The sequence below is a fragment of the Corvus cornix genome, chromosome 4 (genome assembly GCF_000738735.6).
Source record: "Corvus cornix cornix isolate S_Up_H32 chromosome 4, ASM73873v5, whole genome shotgun sequence".
NCBI lineage: Eukaryota > Metazoa > Chordata > Aves > Passeriformes > Corvidae > Corvus > Corvus cornix.
In genome coordinates, this window is record NC_046334.1 from 17,132,024 (window position 1) to 17,149,824 (window position 17,801).

General features: G+C 40.6%; 1 long non-coding RNA gene across 1 annotated transcript in view; it reads right to left on the reverse strand.

Annotated features, from left to right (window-relative positions):
• LOC109146268 overlaps positions 1 to 12,076 on the reverse strand; it is a 98,150-nt gene extending 86,074 nt beyond the window's left edge. The window contains exon 1 of the long non-coding RNA XR_002048186.1: positions 11,859 to 12,076. This is a non-coding gene — a long non-coding RNA (uncharacterized LOC109146268). The remainder of the gene's footprint in view (positions 1 to 11,858) is intronic.
• Between the last annotated feature and the right edge of the window lie 5,725 nt (positions 12,077 to 17,801).

The following is a 17,801-nucleotide window of genomic DNA, read 5'->3' on the forward strand; positions in this document are numbered from 1 at the left end:
GCTTGATTTTTTCAGCTGCATCAAATATCAAGGGCTTGCTCATTGCACAGTGGAAGGAGGCAAATGAATATAACATGGACAAGGTCTGGACAATAGTAATGAGGGTGACTATAGCTAATAAAAGGGGGCAGTACAAATACAAGTAAGCAAATTAGCATATGGAAGGTAAAAGCACCATTTCAACATGCCACACTGACAAAATTACCCCAGAAAATTGAATGTAGAGCTCTAATTGATGCAATTGAGAGAGACAGTGAATCTAATCTGAGTGCTTAATGACTATGATGGGAGCATCACAATGTAATTGCAATGTACTTTTTTTGCCACAATGTATCATCACACCACCTCTGTTCCAGAGGAACAAATACATTTATTTGAATAGAAGCACTTAGATCCCCAAATCCCTTTGTTTCGTGACAAAACCTGCATGCCATCTCCCCTGTCAAGGAGCTGCAGTTTTGGATACCTGTGGTTGTAGCACTGTGTTTATCTTGGGATCTGTTTCATATCTGTGCCTCTGTGCTGCCAAAATCGTGAATTTACTTAATTTGTTAACTTTACTGGTCCAGAGAGAGCTGTGGGGGCTGTCCTGCAATGACATCATATTTCTTCCCCAAATGCAGCCCCTCATGTGTTAAAAAACTACCTTGGTTGACATACTTGATGCCAAACCTCCTCAGTGAAGAGGGAAACTGATTTTTCCCATTCCATCATTTAAACACTTCATCTACCATTTTCATCATGTGCAAAACGACAACAATACCAGTCTTCTTCCCAAAGGCATCATTAGACCCAGCTCACTAGTTTCCTCTAAGAGATTCCCCAGATTAGAGTAGAAAAATGTGTTGTTGTTGTTGTTACTATTATTATTATTATTATTATTATTATTATTATTTCACCACTATCAAGATGTTGCATGAAGTTGTAAGACAGATAGCAAAAAAAAGTAAGGAAGAAGCAATACACTTTTCTTTGGTATCTTTTTCTTCTCTTTTATATACTTTCTGTAACTGGTCCTGTCTCTGTGTAGCAACAGGCCTGCTGCTACAGTCCTGTGACACGTTACATTACTAGTGAAGAGATGTGGTTGAAAATACCTTGTTTCTTGCCATACTTTTCAATGGAATTTCTTCCCCCTCTCTTACAGTAACTTGCTAAAGATTGCTATTGTTCCCCTTGGGGGAAATAAGAAAGAAAAAGCAAATCCTTCCCTTTTTCTTTATTTTCTTTTTTTTTTTTTAAGAGAAGTGGTTAGCTTTTTGAAAGGATGTTAAGACATTCCTGAATTATTTCTGAGAAAATGCTTTTTTTCCAATTAACTTGCTACTTTTTTCTTAAAAAGGATTTTCCCTGAAGAGAACTCTTAAAATAAACATATAAATTGAAGAATTTTAAACATTAAAAATGTTTAACCTGTTTTGCTGAGCACGTATGTGCTACTGTTAAAATCAGCAGCATGTGTCTGTAATGCTGTGTGCTATTTTTCATTAAACCCATACATGCATTGCAAGTCGTTTCTGATGATCAGTGGTTGATCTTCCAAAAGTTTTTGTATATAAAATTAGGGGGAAAAGTAAAATATAAGGACAAGGACCCCCCTCAAGATGTGTACTGCAGCCATTCCCAGCAAAAACTGAAGTTGAAACAAGGGTTTCCAGCAGAATACAGGCATCAGTAAACAGACCTATTTCATAATAGAAACAACCTATTTCCATGGAAACAGCTCATCTAAAACCTGGACAAAGAAAGCATGTGAGTGCTTACCTGACTATGTGTCATCTTTAACATGAAGTCAGTGAGGTGAAGTACTCTGTCATGGAATCTGGCTGGCTCCCTGGAGCAGAAGAACTGTGGTGCCCAGCTGAAGGCAAGCCGTGGCACATGGCCCAAGTTTAGGACAGTGGATGGATATCTGCATTCCAGTGTCCTAGGCCCATGGAGGGTAGGAATTAAGCTGTTATATATATACCTATATTAAGGTATGCAGCAGTAGCAGTATGGTTTTGTACTGTCCTTGGGATTCAGGACAGGGAAACATGCTTGAAAGATGTATTCATCACTGCAAATCAACTGGATCACTTGCCTTAGCAATTTTATCCAATGGATAGGGAAAGGTGCAACTATATTTATCACAGTTTAAATGCTACTGGCACCCAGAGTGAAGATGACCAGTGTGTTTGAATGATACATTTCCTATTAGCACTTTTGTAATTTCCCCCTGAACTGGAACTTTTCTGCAGAGCTAGAGCAAACATAGAGCAAATATAATTCATACTGCAAACGTAAATACATGCTGTGTTAGAGGGGGAAAGAATGCACTTCTCCTGGTGTTTAGACTAATCTTCAGTTTGTAAGAGGTTATATAGGAAGTTTGCAAGAGATGGGTGCCAGCAGAACCAGCTTGGCAAGGGAGGCAGGCGTCCCTGAAAAAGCCCTGTGGGGGGCCTGGTAAAAATGACCTCAGATTTGGCCAAGAGAGGAGTCTTTGAGAACAGCATTTTGCATACATGTGGCAATGGTTTTTTTTTTTATTATCTAACAAAAGCATTCAGAGTGAATATAAGCTGCTCTCCTGCATGCACAAGCAGCTAGCTGGCAGGCAGGCTGAGCATTCACACCTTCTGAGGTATATACTGAGTGAGCCATATTCTTCTTTTATTCACTGCTTAATAAAATGCACATAAAGTGCTCCACTTAGACTCCTGCAATGATTGAAAAATCTGGTTAAGCAAGTTTGGGGAGCACTGTGATGATTTAGAGGTTGCTGCAGGACCAGAAATCTCAGAAGGCCCTGCTGTTTTCTCTCCGGATCTGCTAAGTGCAGGCCTGCAGTCAACTCATATTAAAGCAGTAGGAGGTGAGAATCCTCATCCTCTTTAAAAGCAGAAAATACCAGGAATGCCCAACATGAGGCCTCAAGACCCCAAACTGCAGGATTCAGGCATGTACTCTGTCATTATCTGAATTCTCCTTGTGGATTACTGAGATTGCCAAGTGTCCAGGACTTTAGCTTGCCGTAGTCTTTGTGCTAAAAAGACTTTCTTTTTTTCCCATTTCCATGCTGGATGTACCAGAACATGACTTAATCTTTGTGAGATTCATTCTGGATCACTATGCTCTTGATTATGTAATTTGTCAAGATGTACTACTTAAGGAAAACAGGTGCTCAGTACAGCTTCTCACATCAGAGTTTAGCAGCCAGTTTCCCAATGCATGCACCTATTTTGTATCAACTGAAGGTGACAAAAAAAGTGATGCTTCCATTTTTGGGCCCAGTTTGAAGTGTCCAAGGCAGTTTTTTGCAGATGACTGGTTCTCAGTGTCCAAGCTGCAGATGACGTCTGTGTAGGGAAATAGGAAGGGAAGGATGCTTCCCATGGGAGGTGCTCTGGGAAGGAGGTTGTTGTAGGTGCTGAATCCTCTGTGTGTGACCACTTCAGGGTGTTGAGATTTTGCTGTTCCTAATGACGCTCTGGGCACCCAACAACCCTGATTAAGTATATTTATATTTCCAGTGCTGTGTCCTTTTCTTGTAACAGGGAAGGCCAGAAAGACAAAGGACCTGATCTCATCTGCTTTCCAGCATGTGACAACACCTGGCAGTGCTAGGACTCAGAAAGGGATGGAGAATCAGTATATTTGGAGGTTATTTTCACAACTTACACCAGGCTTTCAGACACTTCCTGACCAAGCAAGCTGCAATGGAAACAGACTTTCACAGGTTTCCAAGAACTCTCCATAGACGTGCAAGCATTATCTCCATTTGGCTAAGAGTGTAATTCTGGGGCACTCAGAGACTAAAGATGCAGTCCAAAGCAGTAGTGGGTGTTATTACTATTTGTTTTCATATTGTATCACCTTCAATGATGACCCATTCTTAGGTCAGTTCCGTAGTCACTGCACAGTTACAAAACTAAATGACAGCTCATGCACAAATGAGCTCAAAACCCAAGTAACAGCATGTTTTAACAATAAATGTATTCAGAACTTCTGTCTTTCCTGGTTAGCCAGGAAATGAGGCTTTTTTTGCCTCTGTCAAAGGCCTGGCAGGAGTCATCCTTCATTTGGAAACATCCATAACAAACAGCTCTCCCTGACACTGTACAGCAAAAAAAAAAAAAAAAAAAAAAAAAAAAAAAAGAACCTGGTTGCCACATTTAAAGTTACTTTGGGGTGCAGGGAAGCATCAGCCTGCCATGTTTGGCACCCCTGGGGATGGTTTTTTGAGCTCTAAACCCTGAGCTGCCTCAGGCTCACCTCTGTCTTCACCTGTCCAGCTATGACGAGGACAGGGCAGGGAAAGGAGAAGGAAATGTATCTAGTGTCTGCAAAAAGCACTGTATTGTTTTTACAGAAAAAAAACCAGCAGAATTCTTAATGTTACCAGATATTTATACTATCACAGGCAGGATGATATCTCAGCATATGTGTGCATTGTGCCAAAAAGACAGACAAAAAAGAAATCCTAGGTGGCCTTGAAATTACAGAGTGTGTGCTGCAGGAGCTTTTAAATTTCTGTGCAAGATACTTCAAATCCTGAACAAAACCATGTCTAAAAATAGGCCCATAAAAGATATATGATGGCATTGCTCTGTGTGAGTTCATGTGCATTGGACAAACATGAGAATCACCAAGCAAACTGTAGGTTTCATGCAAGATGCTCACAGTCATTTACTTTTTGTGACTGATCCAAGTTCCACTCTTACCCTGAAAGAGAAAACATTGATAGATCCCAGAGCAAAGCAATTGTTTCAACAAAGTAAATTGAATCCAAACATGAAAATAAGATGGAAGACCTATTTTCCAGAGTTGTAGACACACCTAATTAGAGCTCTCAGCTGCAGACTCTAGAGATTCTAAATGAATGGGAATGACATATTACTAGAAGTAAAATAATATGAGCAGGAAGACATGGCGTAATTTAGTTCTAACAGATTATGTGAAGCTATGTAAAGATTATACCAACAGTTAAGTGATGTGAAACTCTACCAGTTCAACCAGGAATGTTTAAGCACACTGCTGTCCTCCCAGGCACTGTAAAATTGCAGTGCTGCTGAATAATAGCATAACTTCCCATATGTAAGCCAGCTGGTTTGCACAAATGTTTTAAAGTGCTCATGACCAATACTTTGCCGTGGTATGACAAGCTTGCAGTATCTGACAGATGAGAGCTGCAGACTTGCAATGCAACCAGCCAGTGCAATGAAAAGTTTTCAGATCTTGAATGGATATTTTTTTCTTGCCCACAGTTTATTGAGAGCACTATAATCTGTGAGGAGCTATCAACAGTAACACTATGCTTATGGGTGTGATATGATCTCTCTTGCAGCTGGCTTTGGTACAGGACTGAGATCTGGTTCTTGTGAATGCAAACAGAGGCTGTTCATGATTTAAAGTGTACATAAGACACTGGGCAAAGGAGACAAAGAAAAGATGAATACCCTTTTGACAGATATTTTGATAAAATTCGGATGACTGCTATAGGAGAGACACCTAAAATGACTGTCTTGTGATACTTTTCCATCCTACCTACCCTAACCTCCTAGATATGAGTAAAGACAACAAACAGCTGTCTGCCAGGATAATGATGATAATGTTACAAGGTACAGGCAACAATGCAAAGAATGGCTAGCCTGAAATCTGCCTGAAATAAATGTCCAACAAGAAAAATATGGGGTAGCCCCTGATTTCTTCTGAAAAACAACTAACACTCAAAGTGGATGGAGTGCTGTCACAGACATAATTAAGAGGAAAGTAAGTAGATGTAGCTTCAGTCCATTTTAGAGGGATGACCTAAATAACAAGAAAAAAGGAAGGTAAATTAATCTGGAGCTAAAGTCTAAAGGAGAAATGATGAGCTGACCTATAATTAATAGACTAATATCTTTTAAAGGCAAGAGAGACCAAATAATCATCTACTGTGATGTGCTGCTCTAGTGCTCTGAGGAGGACAGGATTCTGAGAGTTTTGACATTCTTCTTTTTTTAGTTTTTAAGACCTAAAGCTGACTATTTGAAAATACTCCATAAGAGAAAATGCTGAAAAGGCTTGTCTGAGTTCAGGAAAATGGACAAAAAAGAAAGAAAATAACAAAATAGTGGAAATTTTGTTTGCGTCACCAATATTATTAAAAAAAAAGAGAGTATCATAGAATGTAGAAAGAAATGCTTTTCAGAATGAAAACTGACATTTGGCTTTGAAAAAAAATTAAATGATAAAATTTACAATTATGAGGAGTTTTTTCCCTCTCAGAGAACATGTGTGAAATGAGCTTATTTGCACAGCCTTTGGGGATTTTTTGATAGTAAATTTTCCCATGAAGAAAGGTGCTACTCAGATTCTTCTAGGCTCACCTTTTTGCATGTAGGTCAGACTGACCAATTCTGCCCAAAGCTCATATTTTTCAGCTGTGCAAAGGTAGACTTTAAAAAAGATATCTGGTCAGGGCAGAAGAGCATTGAGGGATTAAAAATTAATTGTATTTTCACCATGACACTGAAGACTGTGAATCAAATGCTTAAGAAGCAGCCCAGGAGACCAAAGGGATCAAAAAAAGACTGACCAAAACAGGGGAAAATTGTATCCAACCTCTGCAGGCTTTTCAAGAAAAAAAGGTACAGATCAGAGGACAGTTAGGCACTCAACCAGGTTGCCAAGAGAAGAAGGGTTATGCCATGATGAGTCAAGGAATATAGCCCTGGGATGGTGCAGAATTCCTGACGAGTGTGAGTTTGTGGTTAGTGGATTTTTACCCCCTCTGTCAAAGACTGGCAGCAATAACACATCCCTAAAGTTGTGGAGGTGGCTTTTGGATGTGAGTGCTGTTGAATGCCCAGAGCAAGCTGATGCAGCAGGTGATGGGAAGCAGGGTCAAGAATTACAACACTGAAAGCCAGGTCATGTAAGGATCCATTTTGTAAACAGGACACCTCAGGAAGAGGTATTACAGCAGCAAAGCTAAAAAAAGCTAACCTGTTTTACTTTGCACATAAACAAATGAGGAGCACCCACGCTGATACTGCACCTACATGGGAGAGTAAGAGAGGGCTTTTTAACTCCTAATCCTCTTTAATGGGATTACTGTTACATACACAACTGTGCACCTCAGCTGCACAGGGTTTTCTGTAGATTTGGAAAGAATTTTAAAAGTTTTTTTGCACTCAGCCATTTTTCCAAGTTGCTTAATGCAGTAAGAAAGTAACCAAACCGAACCAAACAAGCAATCAAAACAAACAAACAAAAAAAAAGTGAAATGTAAAAAACTACATTTGCATAGTGGAGAATTTAGAGGAGTGATGGTTCTCTAGAGTCTCTCTGGTTTCGACCCATGCTATAATTAATTACAGTATAAAATGTCTTCCAGAATAAGTTCAATCAGGTTAGAAAATGTCAGTTGCTCACCTGTGCATTCTAAAGAAGTGTCTGGGTTGTGCTTTTAAAGCTACATGAAAACAAACTCAGCTAGAAACTTTTGCAATTCAAAACATTTAGCTGAATGACAAGAAAACTAATCCTTGGTTTATTATTAGATAAAAGATTTCTGAACATCCTAGATGTTCATATTTTTCTTTTGCTTTTTTAATGCAGTGCTACACTGAAAAATGACTTCGTCAAAAAACATAGCTGAGTCTTTTGGAAGTGAGAAGTGGTTGTTGAAACACAAAACAAAATGCCTCAAAGAGGTCTAATGTTTGGAGATGTGTGCTCTGATCTTTCTCTTTTCCACCCCCTTTGAGGATGGCATCAAGTCTGATGTCCAAAAATTGAGGTGCTCAGAATCATTAGCTTCCCCTGAAACACCAAGGAAAGAGATGCTGGCTCAGGTTATCTGTCCTTGGTGCAAAATCATTTAAAACCAAAGGTTTATTTCAGACCTTGACATAAGTTTTGCTTCTCCCATTAGCTCCAGAGCATGAACAAAGCAGTGGGAGAGTGCCGTGGAGGCACTGGCTTCTGGTGTATGTGTTACTGATTGAGCACACTGCAAAACAGCCGAGGCACTTCTGATTTTGACTGTGGAGGTTCCTGGTCCTGTCCTGTCAACTGAGACACCAGGAATCACACATCACCAGCAGATTTGTTAAACTTGTGGCTGGTACCTCAGTGGAGATTTGCTGGCAATGACATTAACTTCCTGAAGGCCATACTTTAACCATGGGACCAGATGGTCCCATCCCTCGTGAGATGTGGATGGCAATAGTCTCCCTTTCCAACTCTGAAAGTCAGATCAAGTAAGTTAAAAGTAGGACTGTGGAGGAAAGCACAGGGTATTCCTGATCTTATGTGGAGGAAAGCAGCATCCTAGAACATGCCAGTGATTGCATCCACAAGGCAATTAGAAGCAGTCTGTGAGACTTGTTGGAAATTCATTACTCACGCTGATGTGTGAAAAGGAACAAACAAATTATTCACTGGGACCAGACTGCTATCAAGGGAAGCAGCTGAGGGAAAGGAATCCTTTCACTTGTAAAGGGAGCACCTGTGACGCAGGATTACTAAGATACAATAAACATAGTGCTCCAGAATGCTATTTTGACAGATCCAATTTTTGGAATGAAATCGCATGCTAAGTGGCATGCTTAAGCAGATGCTGGGTGAAATCAAATTAGGGCTGGATTTAAATGATACTTTGAAATTATTTTAGTAGTTCTTATTGATTAGGAAATGTAATTTTACAAGAGAATATTGTGCATAATCAAAATGCACTCATAAAGAAAAAGCCAGGATATTACTGAGAAATGGTCTTTTATTTTTGCAGTAGTTAGTGAAGAAGACTGAAAACAGTAAAAGTAAGCATCTTTTCCAAAGCAAGGGCTACGAGCCTTAAATTTGCCCTTAGCAAATTTAAGATAATTTATTCAAACCACCAGGAGCTGTATGCCTCTTCCCTTTCTGTGTACATTTCTGCTGATATAGCTGTGAAATTTTATGCTATTATCTTAAATATTTTTCTGATTTCATCTTACGAGGGGGGAGATAAATTGTGTTTCATCACTTTTTGTACTGAACAGTCATCTGATGAATGTATGTGTCTTCATTTTATTAATGTTGAATAATTAATGCCCCCGAACTGGAAGTTATCCCATGTTACAAATCCACTTAATAGGTACCCCAGTCAGAGCAGCTCTGATTTGCAGGGACACAGCAGGAGGAGCAGCAACATATAGGACGGATCCCTGTGCAACCCCTTTGCTGTATTTGTGCTCCTGTACCCTAAATTTCAGCTGGCATCTCAGAGATTGTATTTCCCCACTGAGGAGGAGAAGCCATAACCTCTGCTGAGGGAGTCCTAGGAATCAGTGGGATGGGATGGGAAAAATCCAGGCAGTGGTACATTCTATTGGGTTCAAACTGGCCTGAGAGAGACAGTCCACCTTCCACTGGCAGAAAAAGTGGCTTCCATAGGTTGCTAGTGAAAGAAAGCACAAAACAAAAATGCTGGGAAAAATGAATTCTGAACTTTCAGAAATTATTCATCTAGATGGGTTCTACTCTGTCCCCCCAAGTAGTATGGAAACATCTCATTCAGTAATATAAAAATATTTCATTTTGATAATAGCTGAACTATATAATTTATTATCAAAATTATATGCTGTGTACATGTAATGAAGGAGGTGTGTAAATTCAATATTATCATGCATATTTTATTAAGCCATGCAAGCTGAAACAAACAGAACTGGAAAAGTAGAAACAAAACACATTCACATTATTGAAATGAAACATTCATGCATTTTCAAAACCAAACAAGAAAATAAAAACGGTTCATTTAAACATTTTCCTGTCAAAAAACCCCAAAACATCCCTGAAATTGACATCCTTCTGTGAAGTGTTCTGATTTTAAAAACTGCTATTCTCTGCTGAGGAAAAAGTGTACTGTTTTCTACAATGGAGATGAGTCCTCACAGCTATGACTTACTCCCAACCTCTCCCCTCCCATTTGGAGATGCAGGCTGAGATGATAGCAACGTCCTTGTCAGAGGTGACTCTTAAAATGGTACATCTGGACTGGTCAGGCTGCGCAGCCAGCAGGCCCTTTGCAAACAGCACAAGAAGGTATCTGAGCATAATGCAATGGTAAATTTAAATGACTGCAGGTGATAGTGTTTTAACTGCTCTGGAACTACCTGGCACTAGTGAGCAGAATCACATCCACTCCAAAACACGTTTCTTCCAAGTTATGGTCATTTTCTGTTTCCTGACTTGAAAGCACCTTGCTCCCTAAGAGAAAGTGATAAAGACCTCTATGTTTTTATTGATGCTTGTCCAGCTGCTGCACCCTTGAAATTAGTCTCCCTCAGCCATGTCCTACCAGCCTGGTTTCCCCCTCCTCTTGGCTCATTAATACCAAGTGATAAAGTGATATACCTGATCAAACATCCAGGCTGACTGTCTGAGAGAAAAAGTAACTTTGCTCCTCCTGGGAGTAAATTTCTCCCAGATTTATCCAGAGAAAAAAAGTCAGCTGAATAAAAGTAAGTAGGAGTGCATCTGACAACTATTTGTAAGAGCTCCATAAATTCACTTTTTTCCCATCACTTAGTGCACTTCAGGAATGGGAAAGATGAATGTGCTTTCCTCTCCATCTGAGGGGGCTTGTAGCTATAATTAAGAGGGTATTATTGCTGAAGTCTAATTACATTCTTTAAAGTATGCTGATAAAAGCAGACAAGGAATTGTTCTAAAACTTGATTCCACCACTGGCTCTTTTATCCATGCTAAAACCAGTCACCAAATAAACAAAATCTGGTGAGAATAAGCTTCACATGATAGCATTTTTGCCACTCCTCCTAGCAGGAAATGTAATGAGAGGGAGGAGCAGAAAACTAGGAAGAATTTTAAGAGTATTTTTTGTACAATTGAAGTTTACATTTTGGTCACTTTTTTCCTAGTTGAGGAGCTTTTTCATTTCAGTAACAGTGGCTTACATTAGGGACTAGCTGGGTTCATTTCTTGCTAATCCTCATCTGGTTACTACACCTGAAGATTTCTTTGACCTCTCTTTTTATTGTCCACAGGTGTGATCAGACCTTAAGCAGTCTGGGACCAGAGCAGCCCCTCTCCTTGCTGCCCTATAGCACATGAAGACTCTACTCTCTGACTAAGGCTTCCAGACATCATTGGAGTATGGTAAGTCATTTCCACAGCACTTGCCATCTGGATAGATGGGATTCTGCATGTTCATTTGCTTGAGACTTTTTTCTTTGCACTCACTGTTCTCAGACATACCCGGGGAGCGCACAGCAGTTTACCTCTTTTTTACCTTCTCTATTTTTTTCCTAATGAAATGTTTCTTTGACCTTTAAACACTAGTGAAGGCAGATGACAATGTGCACAAAATGCTTGTCTCAATTGTTTTGAGTGATGTGACTTCATTATGAAACTTCTTTCAGAAGCCTAATTACTCCCAGTGCTGCATTTATAGCAAGGGGAAGGAATCAAATGCGACAACGAAGGGAGTTCAGTGGTTTTGATCTTATTTTCTGAAATGGGGCGATCTCATGCTCTCACCATTTATTAATACAGATCATTTCCTCCCATTTCTCACAATTGAACTGAGTCGCTGTTTGCATGCTGATGGGGCAAACAAGTGGGGAGCTGCGTTCGTCGCTGCCTGATAATGGATGAGAGCTGCTTGTTCAGAGACAGGCAGTTCCTCTGGAGGCCCTGTGATTTGCCAGAATATATTACATTTTTCCAAGATTATTGCAAAGCAGATGATTAATATTGCATGCTCAAATGGCCTTCTCAAGGACTGAGCGGGGAGTGCGGGGGGACTAAGGGAAAGCCTTAGAAGACTAATTTCCTATCTGCACATTGTGATAGAAATGCATAATTGCAAACAGTGCTTTGTAACTTACCAGTAGAAGAGAGGCAAGCCACTGAGCAATGTGTAGCCAGAGGAAATATGTCTTCAGCTGACAAAACCTGCAGAGTCCTGTTGAAATCAATGTGGCTCCGCTGGTTTGCATCAGTGAAGAATCTTGCCCAAAAAGATTCCTAGGGAGGTGAAGCAGGAACATTACCAGAGGTGAAGCAGTGGTTTTAGCAGGATGAAGAAACATAGTCCTTAAATCAAGGACAGCTTCTGGTGTGAGCTCTACAGGATTATGCAACTGGAAGAAGGATGCCTAGAAAATTTAGGTGGTATCTGCTCTGCAGTAGTAAAGGAATGTGCTGCATCTCAGTCTGAGTGGGAAGGTGAGAAAGAGCTGGTAGCTCTTTGCTGTGGGAGATTTGTATGGGCTGGATGAAGCGCTTCTGTTGGTTAGGGTATCTGTGAAACATGTTAAAGATGCACCTAAGACTACATTGGCTTTTGTAGTCAGCAAAGAGCTCTGCAAAGCCCCTAGCAGGGGAAGGTAATACTGGTGGAAATGATTTAATGGAGTTGAGTGGTGTAGGTGAGAAATGGCTGTATAAAGCATTTCTCAGCTCTTGCCTCTCTGGTGTAGCTTGGGCCGTATTTTGGCAGTGTTGGAAAGCAAAGCCTTGTGTAAATGCCCCCACATGACTGAACTAGGTTTGGATGGACTTTGGGTGGGCTCTGTGATTTTTATAGCAACAGCAGCAGCAGTGTGGCTTCTACCTTCCAGGCACAAGAACTTGAACCAAATTCAGATGTGAACCTAAATAATGTGAGAAAATGTCTAAAATGATTCACCTTCCTCTTCTTTAGCCTTTGCAGGACCACTTTTGGCAGGCTGCATGTATCATGACTCAAAATCCTGGGAGCACATCCAAACTGGAAATGCTTCCCTCTCCTTCCACTCACATGTCCTCCCAGCTGTGTTCACTGCAGGCAGGTTGTGCTATTCCTGACATGCTCAAGTTTTGATGCCACCTAGTTTTGGCCACTGCTTTCTGTGTGTATTTGTCTTTTATTTCTTCCACTCCCTTACTGCACCAATAGAGATCCCTGCTAGAATGATACTGCCAATGTTTTCCTACCTGTCAGAGAGAGAAAGAGGGTGTGGTGATGTGTTGTGCTGGGAGACTCTCGGGTCTGTTATGAGTGCAAAGGCTGCATACTGTGTTTGCTACCCTGAAGAGATTAGCCAAAATCACATATATAGACCTGGATGAAAGTGTGTATGTCCTTACCAATTCCCTCCTAGCCAGATAGGGTCTGATGACATCTAAGTGTCTATTCAGCACCATTTATGTTTCACCTACACTGCCAGCTCTGAGGGCCACAGAAAGCAGTTCAGCTCCCACAGTTCTTGGTTCTGGATTCTCAGGTAAGGGTTGAAAAAAGGCTGGGTTCACTCTGTGTGCAAGCGTATTCTTCTTGGAGCTTTAGTTTGTCCAATTGTGCATCCATTGCACACTAAGTGCATTTCTACAGCCTAAATATGATTCATATCCCCTCAGGCTTCATCAAAGCATGTTGCCTAAAGCAAAATAAGTTGCTCAAAATTTTTTGTTAAAAAAACTTGTTGACCTCACTACGTTTGTGAGGAGACTTTCAGAGAGGGTTGGTTTGGTTTTGTTTTGTTTTGCTTTTTCCTTAATTAAAGATTCACTTTTTAGTCCTGTGGGTCCAATTTTGCCACAGAACTATCAGTCCGGAAATCCAATTTTTTATATTTGATGCTTAGATTACTCACTTGTTTATTGTCCCAGGAAGGATGCTGAAACTTCAAAAACTACCAAAAAGACCTGGGAATAAACCAATTGTAGCCTATGATGAGTGAAGAAATCTATGTAGCCTGGGACCTTTGGCTTCCTGATAGTGTTTTTGTATAGCTAAGTTTGAAAAGAATTTTTTGCTCCCCTTTTAAAAATCCACACACATAAATTGATCACTCTGAGACTGTTGTGTTGCATCAGGAGTAGGACAGTAATCTGGGAGAAGTGTTGGTTTATTTCCTTGCCATCAATTATCTGGTAAATATTTGGGAACAGTGAGCATTTTCAATAGAAGTTAGGTGGGTGAATAGGGGTAGAAAAGGTCATGGCCCAGGTGATTTATCTGTAGGAAATAATTCAGCTGCTTCATAAAACCTCTTCTGCATCTGGTCCTTTGATTGCCAAACTATTCATTCTTCCTAATGCATCAGATAAATGCTTATGTGAAGAAACAAAATAAAGAGCTGCTACAGTAGAGCAGAAGGCAGATAATTCAAACATGGAAAAGCTGCGATGTCATGGGAGATGTACATAAGCATCCCTTTGTTCCTTTGTCCTTCTCTTGGCTGTGGGAACAAGCCAAGCCTTAATAGAAATGTGTTAATTCAGTTTCTAAGTTAGCTATTTGGAAAGAGGTTTTGCACTGTTGTGTGGCTGACCCACAGGATGAATTCAAAGTGATATTACAATAAAGGGGGAGGGGGGCCATAACACAATTTCCACGGTGGGTCTGTTCTGTGCAGATCAATAGAGGCTTCATCAGTGTCAGCTCACTGGCAGTATGGCATCCAACCCGTGCTACAAACTGCTTGTGAGCTGCGCACATTCCTTGATACTGTGTTTACATAGCTTAATGGAGTTTAAAAAGGTCAAAATCCAAGCAGTGTACACTTTGGAGCATTAACTACATGCAATTGTGTTGCTGCATTTTTAATTGCATCTTCAGAGTACTGGAGTTTTTTCTTTTTCTTTTTTGTTAACTGTGGGGCTTTCTGAGATGAGAACTGCCCCTTTTAAAATTTATGAGTTGCAACAGGGACAACAGACCCTGCAACTGATCTGACAAGAAAGCTTTTTTCCTTTGTTTGCAGTGGAGGTAGGTATAAATGCAGTAAATGTTTATCATTCCAGTATTAATGAAGTTAAATAGCATTTGTTTCAGAGCTACAGGAAAAGAGGGCAAGGAATGGTGCTGATGGATAATTAAAGACTAAAGTTTGATTTTTGGTACCCTAAAGCAACCTCTATTTTATGCTGGTTATCTTGGTAGCTGGCTGAAACATCTTTTGCCTTGTGTTGGACCACATCTTGGGACCATAAGACCTTTACCAAGCCCTCAGGCTGTTTACCTCTGAAGGGAGAGTCTCAGGCTGGTCAATCACCAGAGGACAGAGCCACGTATACTGAGTTACAGCAAAAAGGCATCAATTACTTTAAAGAGCAGGTGTGCAGTGTCCTGTGTTTGCTCTGTCTGATCTGAACGTCCTAGAGCTGAGTACACATTGTATATTAAATCCTAATTACGGGATGTGTTATCCTTTCTGAATGACCATGTCCAGCATGGAGGGCACTGCATACAGCAAAATCCCACTCAGTTCTATTAAGATGTTTCTATCAACCTTTTCCCTGGGCCAAAATATTTGGTGTATGAGCTAGTAATGAATCAGCAGCCCACGTAGATAAGACGTTAGCTCATATTTGTTCTTGCCAATAATCATCAGCCCTGTAATTGATTTCCTTCAGTGCAGCCTATGCATAGACTAAGCTGTCAGCTCAGAGAAGTCTGCCATGAAGCCCCTACAGCAAGTCAGACAGAGCCCTGAGTTATCCCAGCAGGTCTGATAAGGAGATACTGTGATGGAGAGGACTTTCTGTGCCATTTATTCTTTTTCCAGCCATCCTCCACCCCCCTGGATTTCTGCCATGCTCAGAGCACATGTTTCACATAGGCAGTTGGTGTTGATCTTCCTCTGCTGAGCTATTTTCCAAGTAGAAGTGAAAATGTGTGCATTTATTATCAGTTTCTCATCACTTGTTGCTTGCTGTTAGAGAAACAATTATCTGTGGGATTTGAGTTGTTTATAATATCTGGTCTCTTAGGTCACTGACAAATGAGGGTTCATTTCAGCTCTAGGGTTCTGATTGTGTTACTTTGGTAACTGTGGGAGCAAAAGGCTGATTTGTCCTTCTTCAAGAAATAGAGGCTGGCTCCCAATTCAGGCTTTTGACAAACTGTCCAGGATTTTTACGGAGGGTATCCTGCATCCTTTGCAACTTTGTTATGGCTCTGATGCATAAAATGTGTTCCTTAAGTGCTTTTTCCTCAGGGAGAAACTGGCTGGGAATAGTCAGGAGAACTGGTTTTGCAACAAGTACCAAGTGATTCCATGGGCATAACCATCCTGCTTAATCTCACCACGTTCTTGCAGAGGCGTGTGGCTTCCCAGCAGAGCTCATTGTGTGTTTGCTATGTCAGGACTCAGCCACATGATCCAGATAATCCATTTTATGAAGATAACATGAGTCAGCTCATGGCATGACGCCTGCTGTAGTTCCTTCCTCCTCTTCCCCTTTTTATCTCCTGTTGACAAGGTGATATATTTTTGCCAAACATGGAAAAATGGTGTTCATTGAAACAGGCAGGTCATGCTTCTGCTGGAACATCTATGCTGACTTTTCCACCAAGACTGGAAGGCACCTACTCCTGCTGGGTGCAGCTCTATTCTAATTCTTCCTTCCCCAAATCAGGATAAAACTCCTCATCTCAATAAGACCACACGGGTGGTGCTAATGCCAAGAATTCTTCAATGCCTCTCCTCTGCAAGGCACACCAGGGAACAGGAATGTCACTTCAAAAACATTTTTTTTCTGCTCTCAAGCTGCTGGAGCTTCAAAGCAGTTTCTTGCTGCCTGTGCTTTCATGCAGTTTGATGCCTGTGTTTTTAGGGTTTATACATTAATGTTTGTTTCAGGCAGTCTGCAATAGCTCATTCCACACAGGGCAAAACCCTCTAACAAATATAAGACCTTCAGTTACTCTGGCTTAATTCTGTTCAAAACAATTCTTACAATACAAGATAAGAGAGATCATTAGTTCTTCGGGTTCACGAGATGGCAGGAATTAAGAGAAGTTGCTCTGCTGCCCTGTGAACTAGTGTACACAGAGCACTAGAGAAGGGCAGGGGTAAAAAATGGGTTTTTCTGAGCTGTTCTCAGGGAAGAATTATTTTCTACGCACAAAACAGAAAGTATCTTTCTCTTGGTACTTCTGAAAATGACTAGTGGAATGAATGAATGCAATGTAATGAAGGGCAATAGTGAAGTGAAACACATGTTCTCAAATCCCCTTTCAGCAACTTCTTGGAGATCATAAAATGCTGAAACTCCAGAGCCTCTTAATGCCAACTTCAGCTTCAAAACCACCCCTATTTCGACACTTAAAATGTCAGGTTCCTGACGTCATCTTGCTGTGTTTGTGCCCCACCATAGTGTCTGGAGGAGATGGCACACTTCCTTCTAAAGGCTGCATTTAATCTGCTTTCTAAAGGTATGGTTTTTTAGCCATTAAACTCTGCTCTCTGATTAGAACTCTTCAGAAGGAGCTTTGTTTTTTAATCAGTGTTTTGCTCCAAGGACAGGAGGCGTTTTAAATGTGAATTTCTGCTGTTCCTAGATGTCTCCATGCCATCTCCCCTAAAACTAAAGTAGTGGATCTGAGTCATCCTTGAAGTATTCCAGTTTTATGCTGAAATCAGTTGGATACACAGGATAAAAATGCAGTAATGCAGCAGTGAATCATCTCAGAAAAACCTTGGAGTTTGTGGCATCCACTTCTGCAATGCTCCATGGAGTACATAGCTGATTAAACTATGGGTGCCATTGCTGCCTCAAGTTAGTTTTCAGACCTGCATGAGGGATAACTTCCTCCTGGTTTTCTTGGGATAGCAAGGAAGTGGAAGAGTAAAGGTGCAATATTGTCCTTATTTATTTTTAATATTTTTTCCTGTGATTTATTATCTGAGACACTGGATGTTTCCCTGAGAGCTATGCTTTTTGACGGGTCTATTCAATATTGCCATTTTTTTGTTTAGGCTGAGAGACCTGAGCTTACAATATCTAATGTTGTGGTGAAGTTCTTGCAGGCTCAGGGAGTATGTGAAATGGAAATTCCT